This window comes from Equus przewalskii, chromosome 16, assembly GCF_037783145.1.
Source record: "Equus przewalskii isolate Varuska chromosome 16, EquPr2, whole genome shotgun sequence".
Lineage (NCBI taxonomy): Eukaryota > Metazoa > Chordata > Mammalia > Perissodactyla > Equidae > Equus > Equus przewalskii.
Window position 1 is genome coordinate 64357438 of NC_091846.1, and position 12940 is coordinate 64370377.

The window sequence follows — 12940 nt, forward strand, 5'->3', positions numbered from 1 at the left end:
GTACCTGGCATGAAGAACACAGTAGAGGACAAAACAGGTTCTCTGCCCTCATGTCAATCTCTTTCTTGATGCCTTATATACTTATTTCAATCCTCATTGCAATCTTGTAAAGCATACATTCCCTCATTTATAGGTAGAGAATGTTGAATTTAGAGAGATTTAGTAACTTGTCTGAGGTCACGCAACTAACAAGTGGCAGAACTGGGATTGCAGCCAAGAACTGTCTGATCCAAAGAAAAAGATTTTCCCAGCACGCTACTGTTCCCTCAGTATGTATCTTCCCACCAAGACCAGACATACTGCAACATTGGAGGAGCCAGCCATCTAAGGGAAAATGTTACCTGAAATATGCTACTGATGATGACTGTTTCTGATCAGTAGGTAAGCCTACTGATGAGAAACACAAGTTGTTAGTTCTTCAAGCCCCAATTAAGCTATTACATTCACCAACTTCACAATCTTCATCAAAGACAGGAAACACCATCATTATTCCACCACTTCTGTTACCCACCCAAATCAAAGGAGTTCAGAACTTTGCAGGTTTGTGAAATGAAGAACAAAACTGACTGAAGCTCTGCCTGTGAATTTCAGACGTGTTGATAATCTCCTGCCTATCCTTTCAGGGAAGATGAAACTGATCTCACTGGATATAATTTAACTATATTGGGAATAATTTCAAACCTAATCCAGGAAAAGATTGGTTTGTCAGATAATAGTCTAAATTAAAAAGGAAGACCTATTAGATTCGAATTGAAACCATCCATTCAATTAATACTTATTACAGGCGAGGGTAGAAGCCATTATGGAAGAACGGGATGGCCTTTAGGTACTTAATTTTCTCCAGACAATTCTCAATTCTTTCTGAACCTATAGCTCAAATGAAGGTTAAAAAAAAAGAAAAAACCTAAGAGAGTAGAAAAGAGAATATAATAATTTCCACCTCTAGCTGGTGGGTCTTAGTTTCCTCATCTGTAAACTGAGGAGTTGATCTAAATGTGCCCTTTCCAGCTATATCAGTGCATAGTTTTATGAACTTTATCTCTTTGCTAACGATTAGGTTTCTTTTTCTAGCATCCAGATATTTTCTTTTCTCTGGCTCTTTTTTCCTTCAAAACACTTAGGTATAAATAATATCTTGGGAATTCACATGGAGAAAATATCTTCTTTCAGATATAAGAACACTGTTTAGAATTTAATTCAAATACACAAATTTTTATTCCAATAGTGTTTATCTTTCCTTTCTTTGAGCTCCTATATTACACGTGCTCTTATCATGGAAGTAAAAATATTATTCTTTGTGTTATGGTTATTTGTGCACTTAACTTCTCCTTCCTGAGATTATAAATTATTTGAGGACAGAGGCTGCATCTTACTCATTCTTACATCCTAACATCTTGTTTTACACATGGAAGAAGCAGTAGATTTTGCTGAGTTGAATTTTGGAACATGAAAGTATAATACCACAGAGATTTCAGCAATAAGGAATAGAAAATACTTTAAAATGTACTTGAAGATGGTCTTGAACTCTTTAAAGTAGCATAAAGGCTACAAGATCAGATTTTGACATCAGACTGACCTGGGATCTGGTTTTTACTTGTTGGGTGACTTGGGGTAAATTATTTATCTGTCTAAACTCAACTAACTCACATTGGAAAGTAGAATACTAGTAGCACCTACTCATAAGGTTGTTTGAGAGTAAAATGATAAAATCTGTGTAAAATGCTTAGCATGGAATATGTCAAAGCAAAACCACTCACAAAAGTTAAGTGTTTTAGTTGTTACTGTTGAAAATGTCTACGTTGTGTACATTCTAAAGAACAGCGACTCTATGGTTTTGCCTCATCCATGATGGTCTGTGAACTTATCTTTGGCGTTAAGTTCAGAAAGCAGGTTTGATATACACACTCCTGCATTTAAATCCACTCATGCATGGTGTTATTTTCAATGGCAGAGAATCACCTCTAAAAGGACACATGTTTCTGCATGACCTATGACATGGCAAGGCACTGAATAAATGTCTAATGAACAGAAGAAAGCAGGCTCGAGGGATGGAGACGATGTTAGCATCCCGACTCCGGTCTGTGCCTGTTGGTCCACCAATGCCAGCATAGGAAAGGGTTTTAGAGGAATTTCAGTTGCCTCTGCCTAATATCACATTATTCTTACCCTAAGGGAATAACTGACCTGCTCCATTGACAAGTAGTTCAGTCCCTTCTGCCTGATCTCTGAGAAAAAAGCAAATGGCCATACTACTTATAAAGCTTTAGTTTCTATTTCTATCTCTTTAGTTTTGTTTTTAAAAGAGGAGAACAAGTTCTCTGGGCCAGCCCTGGTGGCCCAGTGGTTATGTTCAGTGCACTCTGCTTCAGCAGCAGGGGTTCCATTCCCAGGCGCAGATCCACACCACTTGTCTGTTAGTGGCCATGCTCTGGCAGCAGCTCACATAGAAAAAGAAGAAGATTGGTAACAGATGTCAGGTCAAGCAAATCTTCCTCAGCAAAAAAAAAAAAAAGAAAAAAAGAAAAGAGTAACTTCTCAATGATTTCTAGATTCAGAATATTTTCTCTGGTTAGTCAAATTTGACAGTTCATATCCTGCCCATCAACTCTCACTTATAATATTCCACTAAGAAACAGTGACCTTGAAACATCTTGTATTCTTTGATTTCTTCATGTCAATACAGAAAACCAGGATCTGTTCCATTCCTGTTTGTAACATCACTGGATAACAGAGCAGATTTTTCAGATGCTAGATACCGGGTGAAAAAAACTCCACCGTTTTTTATAAAGTAAAATGAAAGTGTGAGAAAAATGCTTATGAAGCATTTGTAGGAAATGCATCCAAGGCAAACATTCTTTCCATGTAAAAGTGATAAAAAAAATTCTTTTTCTTCTTTTGATGATAAAGGGGAACTCCAGATTATCTCTAACCTTTGGCTATTTATCTTAAGATTTTCTTTTACTTTAACTTCAGCACAAAAGATGAGAAGATTAAGAAATCTACTCAAGAATAGGTGATTGAGAGGCTGGCCCAATAGCATGGTGGTCAGGTTCGGCATGCTTCCCTTCGGCAGCCCAGGGTTTGTGGGTTCAGATCCCAGGTGTGGACCTATGCACTGCTCATCAAGCCATGCTGTGGCGGTGACACACATACAAAATAGAGGAAGATTGGCACAGATGTTAGCTCAGGCACAATCTTCGTTGAGCAAAAAGAGGAAGATTGGCAACTCAAAAAAACAGAATAGGTGATTGAAACTCAATTCAGTTTTTAACATTCAGTGTGTTCTTAGAAACAGAGAAAGATACTCTTAATCTCCTGAAAGTCTTCCAACTTCCTCCTGCCTTAAAGAGGAGAACAGCTTCCCTAGAACCATGCCTAGGTTCTGGGTTATTGCGATAGAGGGATTTCTGTGGCCTCTGCTCTATCTTCAAATTCACAACTATCCCCAGCTCTTAACACATCCCTTTGACTCAGGCACATGGGATCTGGTTTGATTCTGAGAGTCATAGAGTCAGCCAGCCTATATTTAAACATGTGAAGGAGCTACCTCTATGTGTTTATAGCAACTTGTCCTGCCAGAAATTTTTGAATTATATATGGCTTTCTGTAGAGCTTTTTCTCCTAATGCATTTTGTGCATCTCTTGCATTTCACCTCCTTATTATCCCAGACTACATATTAATTATCAGCCAAATAGCTTAGAAGCCTGTAAAGTGAAAATCTGTAGCTTCTTTATGAATACATGTAATCTGTTAGCTAGACAAAATGTTTTTAAGACATGGGGTTTGTGGTGGTGGGTCACAAAAAGAATTCTTGTGCAGAAAATTTGGACCTTCTCACACGCAATTTTCTGAGTTTGCTATAGCGACAGTAGGAATTTTCATCCCAAGTCTCTCCTAGCCCAGATTATTCTCCTGATCACACCTGTTTCTCCAACTGTCTGCTACACACCTCCACCTGCCACCTCAAACACACCTGTCCAAAACTGAGCTCATCATCCTCCCACAAACCGTTCCCGCCCCCAGGGCTCTCTAGCCCAGAGAAAGCCTCCTCTACGGCTCTTTTGTCCTAGAGAAGCCCAGCTGACTCCTTGACTTTCCCTTCTTCGCCCTCACAGTCAATCCATAATGAAACCTATTAAACAGTCATTCTAAATATCAGTTGAATCTATCGTCAGTGACTCCCCTAATTCTATCATTCCACACATGGGTTATAGCCTCCTAATTAATTCCCTGCCTTTGGTTTTGCCACACTCCAATCCGTTCTCCACACTGCAGCCAGAGGGATTGCTGAAAATGCTCATATGCTCACATGACTCCCCTGCTTAATTTCTTTCCATGGTTTCCAGTTGCCAACAGAATAAAGCCCAGATGTGGCCCTGCACGATGTGGTCCTCCCACTCCAGGCTCACCACTCACCACTCTCCCTACCTTAAATTATTAAAGCAAATATTTATTCAGCATCGATTGTCTGCTGAGCACCATACTGGATGCTGTGGAGGTAGTATAGTGAATAAGACCAACAGAGCCTGAGTTCGAACAGAAGTTTTAGTCTAGGAGGTAAAAGAATCTCTATATGTACCAGACATGCAAAATAGCCTTGGCTCTGTTGCTCAGAAGAACCGTTCTCTATCATCTCCATGCTTTTGCATACATTGCTCCCTCATGCTGGAACATTCTATCCTCTCTATCCCCCATCTCAAATACACACCATTTGCCAGGCATACTCCACCTATTGCTTCACTTCTCAGGCAAGATTCAGTGCTATACTGAAGATTCAGTGGTATGCATTAAAAAATGTTTGCACAACCTGTGCAGAAAACATGCTGGCACGCAGGTTTGTAGTGTTTACCAATTTCTGTGGTACAAATACTCCCACCATGGTGATTTCAAGCTACCAATATGATGTCACTGAACACAGAGTAGCACATCATGATATAATATCTCCCCCTTACAGATATGATTGGTGTAAAGAACCACAAGAGCATACATAATAGTAAAATAGTTAGGAAGTCTCCAGTTTTGAGTGTATGTGACCTTGGTTTTCAATGTACTTTATATAATTTTAAGTTTATACAATTTAACTTTTAATAATCACTATGTTGAATGATTGGCTCATAAAATTCCTGAAAATGTAACAGGTGGTCTCATGAGCCAGTAAAAGCCAGTGCCAGCACACTGCTGCTCTTCCGAGAAGCTTTCTCTGACTTTCCAAACTGGTTAGCTGCCCTCGTGGGTGCTCCCACCACACTTAGTGCGTTCTAATGTAATTGCCTGATTTCTCATCAGAACCCTCATGAGGGCAGGGACGGGGCTAGTTGGCATATCCCAGCACCCATGTCTTGCCATAGTGGCTCAACAAATACTTATCGAATGGTGAGTTGAAAGAACGACACAGAGCCAGGCTGATGAAATTTACATGTTTATGTAAATTCTGCAAAGAGATCTTAAAGAATTGCTTTCAATCTTATAAACAAAGAGCATATGAAAGAATCATTTAACCAGGCCGAGAGAGTTAAGGTTTCTTTCTCTCCATGCTTAAAATATGCTTTGTTCAGTTCCTTGTAACTCCTCCCTACTCACCACTTGGGAGAAAATATCAAGATGTTCTGCTGTTTAAGGAAAACAAACCCTTCAAGGAAAAAAATCATTTTCTTAAGCAAATGGAAAGAATTTGCTTTTAATGAACAAATGATTTTAAGAAGTATGCAACACATCTGACAGATATTCTGGAACCAAGCTGCATAAGCATCAGGAGTAAATTTTTAAAACCTTAAAACTGACACGGTAGCTGGCTTTCAAAAATTGAAGCCAATGAAAAGCAGCCAAAACTGAAACTGATGACTTGACTTGATTCAGTATAACCCAGAATTCTCTTCACAGAATCCTGAACCTATCCAGGGACTTAGAGTTTGCCAGAGAGCTTGGCCAAAGGACCATTGTAATCAATCTTTAAGGAAAGAAAAGCATGAATCAGGGAGCAAAGAAAAAGAGGAAGAGACTGAGAGAGGAAGTGAGAGAGAGAGGGAAGGAGGAGAAGATGAGAGAAGAGGAGAGATTGTTCTGAGACATAGGGATGAAAATCTGTTTCCTTAAAAAAGCAATCCATAAAGAAAACTAGCATACTGATTAAAGTTAAAAAAAAATAAAAATACCTTGATATTTAAACTGTTTGCATAATGAGTATAATAATTTCATATTTTAAAAAAAGTCATTACTAAAACATTTTGAGTTTATATTCAAGAAAATACTTCTTAGGATATTAGCAGAATGCTGTTAGGAACCGGAAAAAAAATGTGCCAAATGAGGCTCTAGGTGCTAGTTTAATCTTGTATCACACTGATAATGTGGCTCTTTTTTGCTACTACTTCAGCGAGGTATATATTTTTTAATACTTTAACTTATTCACATCTACTTACTAATGATCTGTGGCCCTCCTCCTGCGCACCCATGTCGGTGTTCACATTTCACTTCCGCTTTGAGAAAGGGCCCCAGGTTTGTGCTGAATGGAGGCAATTAGGGACAGGGATATGCTCCAAGCCTAGCAAGTGCAGGCACTGCTGCTTACCGTGCGACAGGGTGGGACTGTCAGGAAGGGAGTCTGTAAAACGCCCAAGTGGCTTCTCCTTTGCTACAAGAAAACAGCCAACGCCCGAGATGTGAGCCCTGTTATCTTCGGAACCCATGGCTCTTAGAGCTCACCCACCGACATCAGGGATCCAAGCCTGACCATTTTATACATAAAGTCCTCTGCTCTCTAGTTGTCTTATCAAGCGTAGTGAGCAGCTGCTATCAAATGATCAAGAAATAGGATTTTTTGGCTCTAGTTATCAGTTTAAACAAAGTTGTTGATCTGGTTTTGCTTGAAGTTGGCACAGTAAATGGAGTAAGGGAAATATCAAGTGATATTTTTATGTGGACGCATGATTCATTGTGTTTTCTGAAGCCTGAGGAAGAAGTGTTAAATTTTGATTTTCAAGAGATAATCAATTTTTTGAGATAAATTATATAAAACACGTAGCACAGTGAATGTCTGGCCCATCATAGATACTCAATAAGTGTTAGTTCTCTTTCCTATCTTTTCTTTCTCATTACAGAACTCTAGAAGGCTAATTGCCTTCAATAAATGTTTGCAAAAGGAAAATTATAACTAAAAATTTCATTTATTCATAATCCTTTATTCCCGACTTTAAAAAGAAAATACCATGTGCTAGGAACTCTTATAGATTCTGGGATACAGTGACAAACAAAATGTGTAAGATCCTATTCTTCATAAAGCTTAAATCACTCATGTATCACTCTGCATAATCCATATGTTACTGGTTATTGTGCTATTTAATTACAGATTACTTCAGTTAAAGTAATAATACATCTTTGTACCTCATTTGTTCAGTGTGTTTTCTAAGCATCATATCATTTTATCTTCACAAATGAGAACTGGGGAGAATGAGAACATTTTACCCCAAGGTCAAACAAGCATAAGGAGAAAGACAGAAGCAAGTACTCCAAGCTTTCATACTCTTATTCATGACCTTTTTTTTTTTGTCTTTTTTTTGGGTGAGGAAGATTGGCCCTGAGCTAACATCTATGCTCTATTTTGTATGTGGGATGCCACCATGTCATGGCTTGATGAGTGGTTCATAGCTCCACACTTGGGATCTGAACCTATGAACCCCAGGCCACTGAAGCAGAGCTCGCAACTTAACCACTATGCCACTGTGCCAGCCCCATTCATGACCTTTCTATTAGACCACAGCTGTCTCTCCTGAAAACAATGGCTCTACTTGGACAAAATATGTGTAGAGCCAGTACAGATATGATAGCTTGTTTCCTTGGGAACAAATAGAATAAATTTGAGTTCCCCAAGTGGTCGTCTAACAAATAGTTCATTCATTAACACTGTAATATAAATTAGAATCTAATAAGTAAATAAAACATTAGTTACTCTCAAAACACCAAGTCCAGTTAAATCTAGGTAGCATTAACTGCTACCTATGTTAATATAAAGGTTAGAGTTCTGTTTGCAAATTTCAAAATGATATGTGAGAATAGCAACATCTTTCCACTATATTAAGAATGCACTGAGGAGTGATGTGGATCGAGGCTGCCCCAGGGAGAGAAGCCTAAGGTGTCCTGGCCCACATGCCAATCTATATGACCCGATTTACGTCTAAAGTTATACGACCACACAGTAACCGGACCCCACCCACACTGATACCATTTTAATGACTTTTTACATGATCTTTCCTTTGTCTAGTAAAAATAAGTCACATACCCACACCTTCTAAATTTAGCACTACCCTCAACACATTGCAGCTCTTCACTGGCCATGGGTCCTGTCCCCATGCTTACACCTCTTCACTGCCCACGGGTCCTGTCCCCATGCTGTTCTCTGAATAAAGGGGCACTACTACCAGACCTTGAGAGTCCAAGAAATCTTTCTTTAGACTGCTCAGCTCACCGAGCCCATATCAAGGAGAAACTGAGAAGATGGAATTTTTTTAAAAAAACAGGAGCTGAGACAGGTTGGATCTGTAGTCCTTGCTTCTCATGTGGTCAGTAATGACTTTTGTGAATGTATAACCAACCTGCAGAAGATAAAGAGAAAATGAGATATAGGTATAAAGCTACGGGTGCCTCAGAGAAAGTGCACACCATATTGTTTTATTCTAAGGGAAATAGGTTAAGATGCTGTGATGTTCTTAAAGGAAAAATACGTGTATTTAGAAACCTAAACACAGCACTCAAACCCGATATCACCCACCTCCCTCTCTTTCTTGCCCCTCTGGCATGATAAAATGTCTCTTCTTTCTGCACTTTCTATCTTTAATGTCAGCGTCTTTAATGTCAGAATGCCAACATACTTCTGAGACATTATCTTAGTAAGCCTCTTAAGAGAGAGGATTCATGAGCCAGATATCTTCCTGAAATCCACAGGTTTTGCAAGTCAGCTAGGTGGGAAGGATAAGTCTTTGTACATCTGTAGCATCTGTCTACATTGGGACTTCCAAATACTTTTCTGAATTATCTAATTATCCCTTTCAACATCCCTTGGAGAGAGGCAGGCAGGAGGTAATACCGATTCTATTTCTTCAAGGAGTAGAGCTAATGATTTGCTCCACAATGAGGTGGCTTAGCCTGCAGCGATATCCTCTGGAAACTTCTGTTCTGTTGTAAAGAGAAGACTTTTACTGCCTGAAAATGGTATTTCTTCTCTCGAATTAAAAGTAGTGAAGGGTGGAATGGCTTCACAAATACCTGTAAGTAAGTGCTACTGAATGTGCTATGTCTCCTCTTGGCCAGGTAGAGCTGCCTTACAGTGTATCCCCAGGGTGTGTTCCCTGGAACTCCGGTCTTGTGAGAATGCCCTGGGGAACCCATGGCCAAATAATTTAAGGAAACATTACAAATTCCTTCCTCCCTTTTGACGAGTCAGAACACACGTTAGCATGACGAAGCCCTGCTAAGATTCCTCATTTAACCTTGACGCAGGGAAATCTGTTGCTTATGTAACAGCTGTTAATAGCCCTGGAAATAATATTTTGTGGAAAACACTTAAGAAACATTAGCACAGACAGTTTTTCCCCTCAAATCTTCTTACTCAGAAAACAAAACTTCTAGAAAGACAATCATAGAATGACATAATTAGCTAATTATTATCAAGCTCTGACTTTTCCAGACACTGGTTTCTGTTTCTCTGCCTTATATATTGCATTTGATCGTCAGAGCCTTTCTGTGTGGTGAATAATATTATCATTTCCATTTGACGGAGGAAGAAACTAAGGTTCAGGGAGGACCCTCTGAATGTTGGCATGGCACTGGGCTGTCCTCAGCACCATCTGCCACCTAGCTACATACTTGCCCTTGGTAAGAGCAACCACTTTCAGGGGATTAAATACCAACTCAGGCTAATGATCCAAATCTACATCTCCAGCGCTGACCACTCCTCAGAGGAGGACCTCGACCTGCTGACTCTCATTGAACCTAAGGCGCTTCTCCCTATATTATTCCTTGTCAGTTTCTTTCCTTATTCAAAATTTAAAATAAAATTGGGGTACCCAGACCACCAGGAAAAAGGCTCATTGGTCCTTTATAGTAATGTAACCCTGGGCCTTGTGAGCCACAGAACTTTGTCTATCTATATTGCTGCTATAGCAAACTCAGAAAATTGTCTGAGATGGTCCAAATGTCCTGCACAAGAATCCCTTTTGTCACTCACCCTAGGAACCCTGTGTTTTAAAAATATTTTGTCTAGCTAACAGATTGCATGTATTAAAGCTGAAATTATTAATTTTCACTCTGTAAGTCATCCAAGTTACGTGACAGATGTATGTTGTTTAAGATATGTTCTCTGCATGAGAAGCACACAAGGGTTTTTAATCATTTCCAAGCAAAGACAGGGTGAGTTGATGCTCCGTTCGCCTTTGCAACTGTTCCCTTCAGGTTGTAAAATTCTGAAAAACAGCTCTTGATCCCTAGGCTGGGCGCTTCCACACTAAAGGGTCTCTTTTATGACAGTTCCCTTTTTCTAGGGGTATAGTAGAATCTGTGTTGAAAGACCTTCAAGATTCAGATCTTGACATACTGTGGCAGATTTTTGTGTAGGTCTCCACCTTAAGATGGGTTTAGGTGTTGTTTCCATAATAATTAGAAGTCAGTGTTTTCTTCCATTTGGACCTTACACCCAGCAATTTCTGCACCGAAGCCATCTTCAAAATCCAAACCTGATATAAATAACAGAAACCTACTAAGCTATATTAACTTACCTATGTTCTGTTATTATAATTAACACTCTCCAAGAAAAATTTTTCAAATCAAACAAGTGGTAAGGTTTTCTGTTATGATGAAAGATCTCCCCTAAGGCACTAGTATTCTTTCAGGGCATTTCTTGTTCCTTTGATTAAACTTAAACAAGTGAGTCAGAATTTTCCCAAAAGGTGAATTAAGATCTGTTAACTCTTTCGGTGCCCAGCTTCAAGAAATCTCAGCAAGGCCATTAGTATTGTTTTGCCTTAGGCTTTATACTTTATAAAAGTCAGCTGAAGCAACCTAAAAGAGCACACTCAACAGAACCCTGGAGCCTTGGAAATGTTAATGCCCTCCATCAGCAATGACCTTGCCACTGGGAAGTGATTTAGGCACTTGGGAGAGGAGAGCCCACTATCTTTATCACACTGGCTTACCCCATCAACTTCAGAAATTGTGTGAGAGAAGAATAATCGATAGTGTGTTAAGACCAAGCCTGAAGAATGCCAAGACAAAGTGCGCCTGCTTGCAAAATGCTGAGTTGGAGGAGAACTTTTGAATACAACGAAAGAGAGCTTAGCTGTAGTGGTAAAACCAAATGAATCATGTCTCAAGATTGAATTTGTCATTGAGAATGGCACTCAAGAGCCCTCTGCATACTTCAGTGGAATCCCATAATATGCCTGATGAAAAATGCTTGTTTTAGAGTTAAACAACAGCATCACAAGCAAAACTGGCAGGCATACATTCTAAACATACACACACAAGTTAAGAGTTAGCTGACATTAATAGTCCCAAAAAGTTTACTGAAAAAAGTAGCTAGTAGTAGAAATAGAAGAAACATAAAGTTAAACTTCATCAAACTTCCTGAAAATGTGACTACATTTCCTGTAATTCTAGTAAAGGGATTATTGCTGGAGATTCAGCAGAGAGTAGGAAGCTTCTAAAAACAGCAAAGGAAGTGTCCCTGCACCACTCTGAGTGAAATCACTGAGGAAAAGACTGGCAGCTCGGTCCCTAAGATCATTACAGTAAAATGTTTGATTTCCCATGGCAACCCTAATTGTGACATGAACAGTTGTCAACAACAAAATTAGAGAAAATTGTCATTATATGGATTTCATCCACATTTGCTTGTCCTAGTTCCATACCATGACTCAAGAGAGTGTTTTCAAAGAATTCTTCCAGTAGAGGTTTTCATTATTCAAAGGGAAGTCACTCAAGTTATTTGGCCTCGTATACTATACATGAAATATATTTGTCACAATAATAAGAATCCCAAACGGATGTTTATTGAACGTCAAATTCAAGTACATGAAAGTGTCTGGGACACAATTCATTTAATCCTGAAATCATCCTACGAAGTAACAATTACAATGCCTATTTTTAACACAGTCAATTCTCATTATTTATGGTAGTTTTGTTCCATAAAGTCACTGCAAACATGGAATTAGCAAATACTGACCCATTACTCCTGCAGGAAATACGAGATTATGCACCTACAGGGTTCTAGTCACATTTTCATCAACCAACCAATACATAACCTTGTTTTATGTGTGTTTCTCCTTAAAGACACCTTATTTAATATATATTGTTGATTCATCAACATTGACCTCATGGCCAAGGGTGCTATAACTCACGCCTGAACAAAGTTTATCTAACACACATATTGTCTCCACACAGCACATCACAGCCTTCTTGCACTTAGAAACACGAGACAGCGCTTCAGCAGTGAGCTTGGGGGCCATTTTAAACAGGGAAATTGCCAAGTAAAAACACAAAAATGTGAAAAACATGGCACTAAATGGGCCACAAAAAGGACACTTGTTTTTAGCATAAGAGCTGAAACAAGAAAGCAGAACATCACCCTGTTGGACTTCAGTTAGAAAAATGCACATAGGGCAACTCAAAATGTTGCCACTCTTCTCATGTCTGCAGAAGTGCATGAGCATTGATTTGGGAGTGTAGGGGAGGAGGACATTTCCTCTCCCCAAATGGGGGTTCGTCTGGCCAGAGAACGAATTAAATTCACATGAGACAGAATAGCAAGAGAAAATTAAACAAAGCTTTATGAGGAACCATGGCCCGGGGCCTTTCTTCCCGAAGGAAGAAAGGGCACCGAAGAAGTGGGGTACACATAGTGGTTATATACCCCCAAATGGGGAGTTTCACATGTGATTGAAATGTCCCTCCCAC

At 39.3% G+C, this 12940-nt stretch overlaps 1 protein-coding gene across 2 annotated transcripts in view; it reads left to right on the forward strand.

Moving 5' to 3' along the window:
• The window catches only part of GPC6 (glypican 6), a 1030865-nt gene that overhangs the window by 929000 nt on the left and 88925 nt on the right, over window positions 1-12940 (forward strand). The window lies entirely within an intron of this gene.